This window comes from Podarcis gaigeae (assembly GCF_964106915.1).
Source record: "Podarcis gaigeae genome assembly, chromosome: 2".
NCBI classification, from domain to species: domain Eukaryota; kingdom Metazoa; phylum Chordata; class Lepidosauria; order Squamata; family Lacertidae; genus Podarcis; species Podarcis gaigeae.
In genome coordinates this window covers 78950750-78964520 of record NC_139679.1, presented here as the reverse complement: position 1 = coordinate 78964520, position 13771 = coordinate 78950750, and the positions used below count along the sequence as shown (strand labels likewise).

The 13771-nt window shown below is 40.5% G+C and overlaps 1 protein-coding gene and 1 long non-coding RNA gene across 7 annotated transcripts in view; one reads left to right on the top strand and one right to left on the bottom strand.

Annotated features, from left to right (window-relative positions):
* TAMM41 (TAM41 mitochondrial translocator assembly and maintenance homolog) overlaps positions 1 to 13771 on the top strand; it is a 138350-nt gene that overhangs the window by 63857 nt on the left and 60722 nt on the right. The gene's annotated exons all lie outside the window — the stretch shown is intronic.
* The window catches only part of LOC310838928, a 106433-nt gene that overhangs the window by 60892 nt on the left and 31770 nt on the right, over positions 1 to 13771 (bottom strand). Inside the window, exon 2 of one of the 3 annotated variants that reach the window (XR_014561221.1) lies at positions 11620 to 11935. The exons of the other annotated variants lie outside the window; for them this stretch is intronic. This is a non-coding gene — a long non-coding RNA (uncharacterized lncRNA). Of the gene's footprint in view, positions 1 to 11619; positions 11936 to 13771 lie in introns of those variants that run through there. 3 annotated transcript variants of the gene reach the window in all.

Below are 13771 nucleotides of genomic sequence, written 5' to 3'. Positions count from 1 at the left end.
CCAATTCCATATAGTCCATCAACTGTGATTGCCATTCCTCCAGCGTGGGTAAATCTTGTGTCTTCCAATATTTTGCAATCAGGATCCTTGCTGCTGTGGTAGCGTACATGAAAAAGGTTCTGTCCTTCTTAAGCACTCTCTGGTCTACCATGCCCAGAAGGAAGGCCTCTGGTTTCTTAGGTAAGGTAAATCTCAGTACCTTTTTTAGTACATTATGGATCATTTCCCAGAAGGCCTTCACTTTCGGGCAGGTCCACCAGAGATGAAAGAATGTCCCTTCCGCCTCTCCACATTTCCAACATTTATTGTCAGACAGATGGTATATCTTACTAGCTTGACTGGGGTCATGTACCACCGGTATACCATTTTCATAATATTTTCCTTCAAGGCAGTACATGCCGTAAATTTCAAACCGGTGTTCCATAACCTTTCCCAGTCTACAAACATAATGTTGTGCCCCACGTCCTGCGCCCATTTTATCATGGCGGATTTGACTGTCTCATCCTGTGTATTCCACTTGAGCAGCAAGTTATACATTCTCGAAAGTGGTTTACTTTTTGGCTCTAACAATTCAGTCTCTAGTTTCGATTTTTCCACCTGGAATCCAACCTTTTTATCTATTTTAAAGACCTCCTGAATTTGCGCATAGTGCAGCCAGTCTCGCACCTTAGTTTTCAGTTTTTCCAAGCTCAGCAACCTCCAATTGTCTCCAATTTTTTCAATTATTTCCCAGTATTTAGGCCAATGGGCCTCCATGTTAAGTCTCTTACGTGCCTTGGCCTCTACCGGTGAGAGCCACCTTGGAGTCTTACTCTCCAATAAGTCTTTATATTTTGTCCAGACCATCAAAATTGCTCTTCTGACAATATGATTTTTAAACAATTTGTGCACTTTAACCTTGTCATACCACAAATATGCATGCCACCCAAACGCATTGTCAAACCCTTCCAGATCTAGGACGTCAGTGTTCTCCAATAGAATCCAATCTTTCAACCAGCAGAAGGCTGCAGATTCATAATATAACCTCAAGTCTGGCAGGGCAAATCCCCCTCTTTCTTTCGCATCAGTTAATATTTTAAACTTTATTCGGGGCTTTTTGCCCTGCCAAACAAACTTAGAAATATCCTTCTGCCACTTTCCAAAACATTCCACCTTGTCCACGATCTGTAGGGCCTGAAACAAAAATAACATTTTCGGCAATACATTCATCTTTACAGCAGCTATTCGGCCTAACAAGGAAAGTTTCAATCTTGACCATGTTTCCAAATCTCTTTTGATTTCTGACCAACATTTCTCATAGTTATCTTTAAACAAATTCAAATTTTTGGAGGTCAGGTACACCCCTAGGTATTTTACTTTTTTAACCACATTCAACTCCGTTTCTTTAGAGAACTCATCTGTTTCTGTAACTGTCAAATTTTTTGCTAAAACCTTGGTTTTTTGCTTATTTAACTTAAACCCCGCCACCCGACCAAAGTCAGAAATTAATTCTAACACTCTTTTAATACTGGAGACTGGTTCCTGTAATGTTAATACCAAGTCATCTGCAAATGCTTTCAATTTATATTGTTTCACTCCGACCTCAATTCCTTGAACCAACCGGTCCTTTCTAATCATGTTTAGCAACACCTCCAGAACTGAGATGAACAATAGGGGGGATAGGGGGCACCCCTGACGTGTCCCTTTTTCAATTTTAAACTCCTCTGTCACCACATTGTTTACTATCAATTTAGCTTTTTGTTCTGTATAGATTGCTTCTATACCATTTTCAAACCCCCGCCCCACTCCCATCCCTTCCAAATTTTTCTTCATGAACATCCAAGAAATATTATCAAAGGCCTTCTCTGCATCAATAAAAATTAAGGCCGCTCTGGTATTAAGATTTGTTTGTAGAAGTTCCAAAATGTCAATAATGTTTCTTGTGTTATCAAACAAATGCCTACCAGGGAGAAAGCCAGCCTGGTCCTTATGGATCACTTCATTTAATACTTTTTTAAGTCTACTTGCCAGAATATCTGCAAAAATTTTGTAATCCACATTTAGGAGTGAGATGGGGCGGTAATTCTTAAGTTGAGTCTTTTCAGTTTCTAGTTTAGGTATCAATGTGATGAAAGCTTCTTTCCACGTTTCCGGTGCCTAACCTGAAACTGTTCTTAACCTGAAGCACCACTTTAGCTAATGGGGCCTCCTGCTGCCGCCACACCGCCAGAGCACGATTTCTGTTCTCATCCTGAAGCAAAGTTCTTAACCTGAAGCACTATTTCTGGGTTAGCGGAGTCTGTAACCTGAAGCGTATGTAACCTGAGGTACCCTTGTAAAATTAATTAACATGACTAAGCTAGGGTCATTATTTTGAATGGGTCCACTAGCTGACTAAGAAATACTAGATTGTGCCCCATTTATGTCATTTATGGCTGCTGTATCAGTGTTTGGCTGAGGATATCAGAAACACCCATAGAACAAGAAGCCCAGGGCTTTGTTTTTCAGCCAGAAGTCACCAGAAATCAGTTCTTGCACCTCTTAGGTGGGCACCATTGCTATTATAAGAGAACAATGGAAGTGTTTGTGATGAGTTCCAGCACCTCTTTTTCTCGAAAAATAGCACTGCATAAAACATTGCTAGTTCCAGGGGGGCAATTATATCAGGAATTTCTGTTTTATTTCATCTACATTTCAAAAAGATGATTTAGAAGTTGATAAATCTGGTAACACACACTTCTCTTTTTGTTTAGGCTTGTTAACAGATGGATAATACTAAAAAAGAAAGGGTAATATATCTGTGGTGCTCATCATTCCTGCTTTACCATATGTGCCAAGCCTAGATGAAGGATGGTGGAAGGCACATATCTCTGCATACTAATTAGACAAGGCTGCAAACTTCTGCACACTTCCTTGGAGTAAATTCCACTGAATTCAGTGAGGTATATTCTTGTGATTGAGCTGAACTTGCCTTCTAAAAGCACTGTACTGTATTCCTTTGGATCCAAGGTATATGTTATTGAAGGGAAGGTGGATAGGAAGTTCAATTTCTGAATGAACCTTATGGTGTAGGTACTTTCCAAAGCAAAATTTTGCACTGTATAATAGAAAGTCCCAGCAGCTGCTAGGATATTCAAAACCATGAGATTTAGCCATTAGTCCACTGAGCAACTTAAAGTGGACTTAAATGCATTCAGAGATAAGTAAGCAGATTAATGAAAACTTAGAGAGGATTTGTACTCTTAAACCTGCATTGGTGTAAATGTGTAGCTTTTCTCCAAGCTTCACAGTGTTACATAGAACAAGAATTTTACTTTGTCCAGTGAATCTCTTGTTACTAAAGAGAGAAATCACATGAGCTGCAGTTGCCCCTTCTAAATTATACATAACCAAAGATGGCATAGCAGAACTATGGATTTTAAATCCAAACTGGAACCAGCTATTTCATATAGAATACATTTTTTAAATTGCAGTGTCATAATCTTTCGATTCAGTGGGGGGGGGCAGTCCAGGAAAATGAAAGAATCAATGAATAAAAGCCAATACTTTTTGAATGGGATAAAAGCTACACTAATAAAGCAAGGCCTTGACTTCTTTATCCTAAAGTGTTTAGGCTTCAGAAGATTTTTTTCCAAAGGTTCCATTTCTTTTATATTCTAAAGATCTAAACTACATCAAACTGGGAACATGCCTGGGATATTAATTTCCAATGCAGACCAGTAGGATACATCTGCTTATATAATGAGGGAAGTAAATAACTTGGAATTTTATTTAAAATAATTAAATATACATAGCTCACACAAATCTCCATATAACCAATATATGCAACCTAGTAAATTGCAGGAGCATTTGCCAGTGATATGTTATCATAACATGCACAAGCACAGCTGTTCTATTTTCAACACTTCTCATGACCTCATTGGATCACATTCCCTGAGCAATGGTTTACATGGCTTGTGGCATTCCCTCCACTGAGGTGGTCAGCTTAGTCTTGACATCATTGGTGTTTTGTTGAGATAGGATACAGATGTCTTGTTCTCCCTTTGCCAATAGCTTAATATGATTTTTCTTTACAAGTCTATGGTTCCTCTGCAGCAGTTGGAAGGAAATTAAACTGTTGCCTATTTTCTTTTTCTTTTTACTTCTGATGTCTTTTTTCACTTATGATCCCAGACTAGAAATAAACTGTAATTTTAAAGCATAGTACATTCTCTTAAGTGGTTAATATAAAAACATTGATCTTTCTGCAGCATTGTCTTTATATGGAAGGTCATTGAAAGAAGAGTACCAGGGAAAGAAGTGGTGCTAAAGTATATATATTTCCTGTCTCTTTCAATTCTACCTAGCTCGAGAAACAAGGAGAGGAACTGAAAGTGGGAGGGCAGGTTTCACTGAAACAAGCAGGATCAATATTATATCAAGCTAGCTCTCTCTCTCTCTCTCTCTCTCTCTCTCTCTCTCTCTCCTTCCTTCCTTTCCATGAAACAGCCAGGAGCTATTTAACAGTAAAAACTTAAATATATATAATTCAAATCCATTTACAAATATAGACTATGATTTTTTTTTTAAAAAATCTCCATTTAAAAGGTTTGTTGGAGAAGGAAGGTCTTCAGCACACACTGGAAAGACAATAGAGACATCATGCAGACAGCTCCACAAAGGGGCAAAACAGAGACTGAATTGTGAGAAATAATGAACAGGCAGGCAACTGAGCTGTACTGAAGTAGCTAAATGTCAGAAAGAGCACAGATTTTCTTTTTAATAATGATGTCAAAATCCCTTTGAAAATCAGTTTTTATTTTGTAATTAAGTCCCAAGTTGTCCTCCCTTTCAAAACTTCCCTACCTTCCAGCATCAGCAGTGAGGTAGAAGTGATGCAAAGGGTAAGATTGTTCTTCAGACCCTCATTTGGCCTATCACATGAATTTTCCTGTGCAAAGATGCCTGGGAGTTATAATCGGCCAAGCTTCTAGGTCCATAGAATTTCACTTCCTTCTCCCCCCACCCCCAGCCCATGGGTGCTGCATCTTGAAAGTTAAGTTTTGAAGATGGGGTCGTGGGAACTCACAAGTCCATTCTAAATAGTGAAGAAAGGAAAGCGTTGCCTATCTCATCTGTTCATTCACCTAATTCTCCACTACCCAGAATGTAGTGAACCTTTGAACAGGGTGCTTGCAAAAGAAAAAGCCACTGATGGAATGCTCCTATGGTGCAGCTCACCTCAAGCCTGCCAGTGCCTTCCACTTTCCTTTTCCAAAGGGACTAGAAACCTACCTTGCAACAGAGGAAGGAGGCAGAAAGCAAGGGGAAACGGTATTGGTCCTGCTGGGGATTTTGAAATTGGTACATACATTGGTATATCCAGAAAGCAAGCAAACTCTTTGGGATAGGCTCTCCACTGCCCAAGGTAAGCAACTGGGTCTCTGGGGAAGGGAAAATGGGATGTGGCAAAGGAAAGGGGCAGTTCTGAATTTTTTGCAAGCGCCTGACATGAATGCTTGCAAAGAAGCAATCTAAATGCTCAGAGGTGCAACCCCTCTTCAGCTGAACAGGATGTTAGTCTGTCGCTACCCACCACACAGTGGTGTTTTGTCATATTAATACTGAATGTTCTAAATAAACCAGATCACACCGTTCAGAGAGTTTCATGAAGTAAATGGCAAGATTTGGAAGTAGCATTCTAACCTCTGATGGGGACATTTCCTAAAATACTTTCCATGAGAAATGTCAACACAGCTGGAAACAATTCCAGATGGTTTCTTTTCCTGAGCCTGTATCTGAAGTTTTATACACTCCATCTATGCCTTACATTTGATGGTCATGTTGTCCAGATAAAAAGGCTTCAAATAATGCAAACTCCAAAAGAATGAGAGAGGAGACAACACAGCAGGGCTGCAGCTTTGCAGCTTCAAGATTTTCTTCAAAATGCCAACATCTCATGCCATGCTGACTTGTCCCTGTCCACTACATAGGGAAATTGGTTCCAGTAACAAACATGTACCATTTGGGTATACTTGATTGTCTATACTTTATTTCTGCTATCAGTCTGTCCTTGAATAGTTGTTATTTTGCTGTTTTGCCCAATTTCTCCTTCAGTGGCATTGTTGGGTAAGCAAATCAAGGTCTTTTGAAATGCAACCTTATAAGTGATTCATTAATCATCTTATAGTGCCATCTTCAGTCATGGTATGTAGTGGCTATATATCTTATTAGCATTTACATGGAATCATTAAACTGCATAATAAAATAATTGCTTAGTGGTGAGCTGGCTATTGAGACCACTGTAGAAGTCCTTATTATTTATTAGCCCATAGAATCATAGAGTTGGAAGAGACCACAAGGGCCATCGAGTCCAACCCCCTGCCAAGCAGGAAACACCATCAGAGCACTCCTGACATATGGTTGTCAAGCCTCTGCTTAAAGACCTCCAAAGAAGGAGACTCCACCACACTCCTTGGCAGCAAATTCCACTGTCGAACAGCTCTTACTGTCAGGAAGTTCTTCCTAATGCTTAGGTGGAATCTTCTTTCTTGTAATCTATGGTGGAATCTTCTTTCTTGTAACCTATTCCAATCAAAGGTGTGTTTTTTGTTTTGTTTTTTGAGTGGGGTGTTCTTCCTTACAGCAACCTATGCCTCATCTATTTGGGGTTGGTCACCAGTCCACTTCAGCGTTTCATTGAATGCCTAGGAGCAAGTCTCATGCCCCCGCCAAGCCAGACCACACATAAAGATGAGGTAAAGGACTGCTGGATGGTTAAGTATAGTCAAAGATGACTATGGGGTGCGGTGCTCATCTCACTTCAGGCCAAGGGAGCTGGTGTTTGTCAACAGAAAGATTTCTGGGTCATGTGGCCAGCATTACTAAACCGTGAGAGAAGCCAGAGAACATGCTATTTATCTTCTTGACGCAGCAGTACCTGTTTATCTACTTGCACTGGTGTGCTTTCAAATTGCTAGGTTGGCAGAAGCTGGCACAGAGCAATGGGAGCTCACCCCATCAAACGGATTTGAACTGCCGACCTTCTGAACCGCATGTCCCAGAGGCTCAGTGGTTTAGACCACAGTGCCAACCGCTCCTGCCTTCTCATGCTGTGCCCAGATTGTAGAAGCAGGCTGGCATTGGTGCCTAATTGCATTCACTCCAGGTTAAACATTTGGGTGGTTGCAGATCCTGGTGGAGCTTTGTCCTCTCTTCCGCTTCCTGTCACTATCACCACAAAATTCCTCCTTCTGGGCCGAGCCTGGAGGGGAGAGAAGGCACAGCAGCTACCACTGCCCATTGCCTTCCTACTTCTCCCTTCTCTCAAGTTCAATACCTTGCTTTTCAAAAGAGATTCATACCATACCGTCTGCAAAAGAGAAAGTAGTACATGTTGGTGCAGGAGAATAGATAAACAGATGATTAAAGCTCAGCGTAGCTACCCCAGCTTTGCGTCAGTATGTAACTTGAGGGTAGGGAGGGGGAACAGAGGGAACAGAGGTATGTTGTCCAGAGTCCATAAAAACCTGGAGTTGGGCCCATAACTTGTAGCATTGTCAGGGCCAGCCCACCCATGAGGCAAGCTGAGGCAACTGCCTCGGGTGGCAGGATCCACTGAGGCAGCAAGACCCATCCTCCAAGAAATGCTTTGCTTGCTGCCACCACCTCTGCCACACACTCCTTGGAGGCTGGATCTGCTGCCTCTTTGGAAGCCCCCCAAATTCAGCCTCTATAGTGGCCTCTTGGTGAAGAGGAAGTTATGCTGGTCTCCTCCCACCCCTAGGAAGGAAATGGCGTGGGCTGCCCCCTGGGCTCTGCACCTACCTGGCATGATTCAGTGTGGGTCCCTTCTCCCACTTGCAACAATTTCCACTTCAACCATTGGGGAAGGGTGATTTGATTCCTCCCCACTCTTATTCCTGATGTAGAACTTCACTCACTCCTTTTCCCCTGGGTGGGGTGGGGGTGCCAAAATGTCTTGGGTCAGCCCTGAGCATTGTCATATATACTGGTATTTCTGTAATAATATAAGTAGCTGTTTTCTATAAGCTGTTACAGCTGGGCCTCAAGCATTCTTTACAGGTTTCTGGCATTCTAAGTGAGGACTTGCCAGTACCAAACATTTAATGCATCATAGAATTGCAGTTGCTTTCCCTATGGCAACAGCATATTGATTCATGGTAATTTTGTCTGAATCTCAAGCCCATGAATCACTGTTCTGAGTTCCAAAAGGCATGCCTTCCCACTCCTGCCATTGTATTTTATCACATTTCTCTTACACTAGTCCTTTGCTTATACAGTTAATGCTGTATAATTCTTCTATTACTATTGATGCCAATAAAGGGAATGGCTTTTTAGATCCTCTGCACCTGGTGCCATCCACAAACTTCATCGGTGGCTGTCACAGCTCTATATCTATTGATTGTTTACTTTCCTACCTTTCTAAGACGTGTATAAACTTTGCACATAATGTTGTGTCAAATATTTTGCTGAAATCTTAATAGCAGGGAGGTTCGACTGGCGCCTTCATTATGCACCCTTTAGGTGTCAGGCAAAAACTTTCCTCTTCAACCAGGCCTTTAGCTGGTTAACATCTGATACCCTTTTATATCTGTTGTGGGAGGGGGAATTATTGGTTTTGTTCTGCTTTTATTTTTATTACGTATTTGGTGTTTTTTTTCTATACTGTATGTTGTGAACTGCCCTGCTATACAAACTTAATAAAAATAAAAATAACAAATAAATAAATTTAATTGTGCAGAAAGCCCTTTCCTGTAGGGACTGTCATTTTTTATTGTCCTGAAAGCCCAGTCCTGTAAGCATGGGGAATCTGTGGCCTTTCCAGGTGTTGTTGAAGACCAGCTCTCATCAGCCCAGCCAGAATTGGTAATAGTTAGAGACAATGGGAGCTGTAGGCCAACAACATCAGCTTTGCTATTAAATTTGTCATGAACTGCTGTTTATACAATACCCACCACATTCACCATTTTACCCTTCACTTTTAATTACTCTTCTCTTTAATGTTTGTTCAAAAGTATTTGCATACTACTGAAAACAAATGAGCACATTTGTCACTTTTATTTCCTCTCTTAAATATTTGTATAAACATATTCTTCTACAGTTTATAAAACATATTCTGCATTTGTAAACTAATGCCCTTTTGTGATAGAGAATGCAATGATGTGTTGCTTCAGATGTACATATAAGACAGTTAAGCTGATGAATATGTTTTAGCAGATGCTTGCATTTGGATCGTTTATTTAGACAGATATGGAACAAGTCCAAGACTTGACTTGCAAATATCAGTAAAGCTCTTGGTATGCACTGCTCCCAAACATCTGAAAGTATTTAGAAGGTCACTGTAAATAACAGTTGAATGGAGTTTGTATTTCGGTCATGTGGACGACTAATTGTGCCTATGGGACTTGGCTGGGACAATAGGACAATGGAGCAAATCTGCTCTGGGAGTGCATTGCCTAAATATCGCCTTCTCTTAGCTTGCATGGGGGTTTTTCTAGGCGGGGAAAATGAGAGGGAAGCTACATGCTTTTCCTGGTTCTTCCTTCACAGAATGACTCACCTCACCCATGAAGAGATGATAATAGGATTGGTAAGCAAGATGTCAGTCAATTGCCCCATCACTGCACTTGTTCTGCATATATTCTTCAGACTAAGAGTCAGAAGCAATTTCCATGGAAAAATTCATTTCAAAAACCTACAATAAATCAGTCACTCTCACTGTCACACACCACACAGCCTTCCCCATCCTGATACCTTCCAGATGTTTTGGACTACAAGTCCCATCAGTCCTGGTCGCTCTAGCTGGAACTGTAGTCTAAAACATCTGGAGAACACCACCTTGGGGAAGGCTGATGCTACATTTCTATAAAGATGCTTGAAACTGACTGAATCCCTGCGCTTTCAGATTTGTTGTTCTTCGCAGGCTAGAAACCTGAAGTCTGATACATGTGTAGCTCAAAATGCCCTTGAACTAGAAAAAATCCCTTGAACTATAAAAACAAAACAGCTAGGACACTTCTAGGTCTCTCCCTTGAGAATGTGAACATGAAGCCTGTCCCAGAATGGTTGAAGTGTGCTTTCCAATCGCATTTGTTTTCTGGACTTCAGAACTCAGAAATGAGTCCTAGTGTCCCTACGGACACCTTCAGTAGTCTCGCACAGCAAAATGCAAGTGTAAGTGTAAGAGAGGAAACCAGCCTTTCAGCAACACTCGCCACCCACTGTTACATATGAGTTTCAGCCAAGGGAATAGAGTAGTAATAGCATCCCATAACTCTCTTTTCACACAAATAAATTGGTTTTTAAAAAATAATCTTTCTGCACACAATCTCCTCCTCTCTTCCAGAGTTAGGCAGAATAATGACTGAGAGGTGAGGATGCATTATTCATGTTACTTAACGTCTGCTTAAGCTGCCGTGTGTGTCAGATGGTGTGCATTTATTCCCAGCTTTTTAGAAATGAAGACCCGGCATGTTTTAGAGCCTTTCCACTGCACCTGAGAAATTAGTTTACTTTCCACTTAACTTCATTCAGAAAATAAAGGTTTGACTCGGAATTGGAAACCAGCCTTTGTGCAAGCCTTGCTCATCCTCCTTCCTTCACATCCCTTCTTTGTGTGTTCTCAAGTATATATAAAACTCTTCACCCCCAGGGCATTGCCAGTCATTCAGACTCAAGTTCTCAATAAGGCCTCTTCAAATCTAATATATATAAGAAAGTGGCCCTATTAAAACTTTCCCATTTCCTGAAATGCCCCTAACCAAAATCATTAAAGTATGTCTCAAGCCTGCCATGCAGTGCAGTCTATTTTCACTATAATCCTCCATCTAGAGCAATGACCACTGAAAGTAACAATAACTCCTAATAGTACCTACTTTAATTAGATGGACATTTGCTTTTGTTTAATGAATGAATCTTCTGTTTGTGGTTGTTCAGCCTCTGTTTAGATTCAACAGACAATATTCAATAAAGATTCTGCAGTGGCCTGGCTGAACAAAGGATATTGTGACTTCCTGCCTTCTCCTTTTCCAGCATAATGTATAATAGGAAAAGTTAAAAAGGACAATGTAATACCTAAACTGTAGCAAAAGAGAGATCCAATTAGAAGCCCTATTAACCCCAAAAATGTTAATCACTCTCAGGTCAGTCCAGTCCTCATTCTGAAAACTACAAGAAACCCGCTAGGGAATTTTGCATTTGCAAGGCAATCAGTGCTTGTTAACCAGTTGGCTGGCTGAATAGTTATTTTCAGATAAAACAACTTTTGATAAGGCATAATCCCATTTTAACTGCTGTCTGTTCTTTAACAGAAACTGGTATCCTTTTATTGAAGCTCCAAGTTCCCCAGGAACCATTTTGGAGAAGAAAGTGGGATGGTACTAATTAGTGGATGCTGATGAAGAAGAGCAAAACAAGGATGCAGACTAGGGGTATGGAGACATCTACAGCAGCCCTGCCCCCTTAAATCCCACATGTCTTTACCCTGCCCACTCCATCCTAGCCTTTCTGGGTTGCTAATGTCCATGACAGCTAACATAGAGTCCTCTCAGTTTTCACTAGAAAACTCCCTGAATTACTCCCCCCCCCCCCACACACATGCTAACTTTCTATTTAGACTTGGAATTAATTCAGACCAGGGTTTGTTTGTTTATTTTGTATAGAGAATCTTGTTAGAAGTGGTACGGTTTGCTATAGTCTGTTTCTCAATTAATATCTGTTTGCCGTAGCCATATAAGATGTGGCCTCAGTTATTGGATGACCCAAGTCATTAGCTTGTCAGAAAGGCTGACAGGTTGCTGTCAGGTCAAATACACAAGATGCTATGGCATGTTTCATTAAAGTTTACACTAGCAGGGAATGTTGCTTGCAGATGAGAGATTATTCTTACTGTTTTTCAGAAGTTGTTGGTATCAAGGAACCGAAATACTCTCCTTAAGTCACACAACAATTATTTCTGGAAAGACAATGTAAAATGAGACTATTCACCTAAAACTATTATTTCAGTTTTAGAGTCCAAGATTATTCCATTGCAAAGATTATTTCATTGCAACCTCAGTCTTGGTCTAAGATTGGGGGGGGGGGGGCAATGTTGCATCATTGGGAGGAGGCCAGGTGCAGAGCCTAGTGTGGCCTGGCTTCCTCTCTTATGCTCAGAAGCAGCCAGCCACTGAAACACAGTATGCTCAGCCCTGCACTTGGCCTCCTTTGCCCCCTTAACATTGAGGGGGCTCGGCCCCCTGTCAGCCAATACTGAGGGGGCTGAAGACACCTCCACCCCCAGGAGTTGGCAAGCCTGCATCCTAGTTTGCATCTAGGATAGGTTGAGAGTGTAAACTGCAGCATTGGATGTGCATCCTTGTAAACCCAATCTCCAGTTTTATAGTCATGCGTTTATAGCTGTAATCATCTGCAACAAATAGCAGAGTGGAAACGGATGGAGCACAAAAGCTGCCACTCTCTGAATGACATCTCCCCTCTTTTGACTTGCACGGTTGGCTGAAATTAATTAATGTATGTTTCCAAGAAGAGTCCATTGTATGCTGCAGAAGTAAATAAATTATTACATCTTTTCCCATTTAAAAAACAACACCTGAGCCTCTACTTTCTGAGATTATCTTCGCAAGGAGGATTTTTTATATATATATAAAAAATACAGTACAGTACTTCCTTTCTGTGGAATAAGCATATGAACTAGGTGGGTGTTGCTTTTTAATTAGTAAATAAAGGGATGAACATTCTGGAGGTGGCAGTTTGCATCCCATATGGCACAGAACACAAAGTGCAAAAAGAAAAGAAAAAGTGTTTTTCAAACATTCTTAAATTTTAAGTATGCCAGTGAAGTACAGAAAATACGTGTTTAATGAGATCAGATTATTTTGAGTGATTTCTTCTGTCAAAATACTTATATTAGAAATGGTGTGTGTCTTAGCTTCTTGTCAGAGTGCTCTTGCTGTACCCATCAGTTTATTAAATTATTCATTTTTCATAATTTCAGGGCCCCCTTTATCTTTCTTTAGGGTGCAATTGTCTGGGGATCCTATTAGCATCCTGTATGACTCACAGGCTCTTAGATGTATTTATGTGTCTGTTTCCCCAAGTACACATTGCATAATCATTTATTCTAGGGCAAATCTTAGCATATTCTTTAGAAGCCCGCTATGCCATGATTCACCCTTGCTCTTACACTGCATAACTGGAGATAGACAAGTCTCCCATGTTTTACTGGGTTCTTAGACTTCTGAACAGAAACGATGCAGCATTTGCTGTAAAGTTAGTGTGGCAAAACTACAGAGAAATAATTGTGAGAAGCTACATAACTTTCTGTTTGGCTGCAAGTAGAGGCAGCCATAACACAGGTAGATAATTAGCACACATATCAACTAGGGTTCTTCGTTGCTGAAGGATCACCCAAGAGAATAGGCAACTTTCCCACTTTCCAGTCTCCCTGAATGCTAGAAATGTGGCCATTAACCAAGTTAAATGTGGGTGTTATTACATGGTTGGTTTTTGTTCCAAATCAGAATCAGTGCCACCTCAAATATTTAAAAATAGACTTGCAAGATGCACTTTAATCGTTCTTAAATTGTCTTGTCCCAAAATTCCATGTACAAAGAGCAGAAACACATACTTTAATATATATACATTATTTACAAAAAACAATGCATGCAACCTACAAAATGCCCTCCTTAGTACTGACGTTTTTGCCACCAATAGAATAGAATAGAATAGAATATGCAAGTATGCTATTTATATTATTATATTATATTATATTATATTATATTATATTATA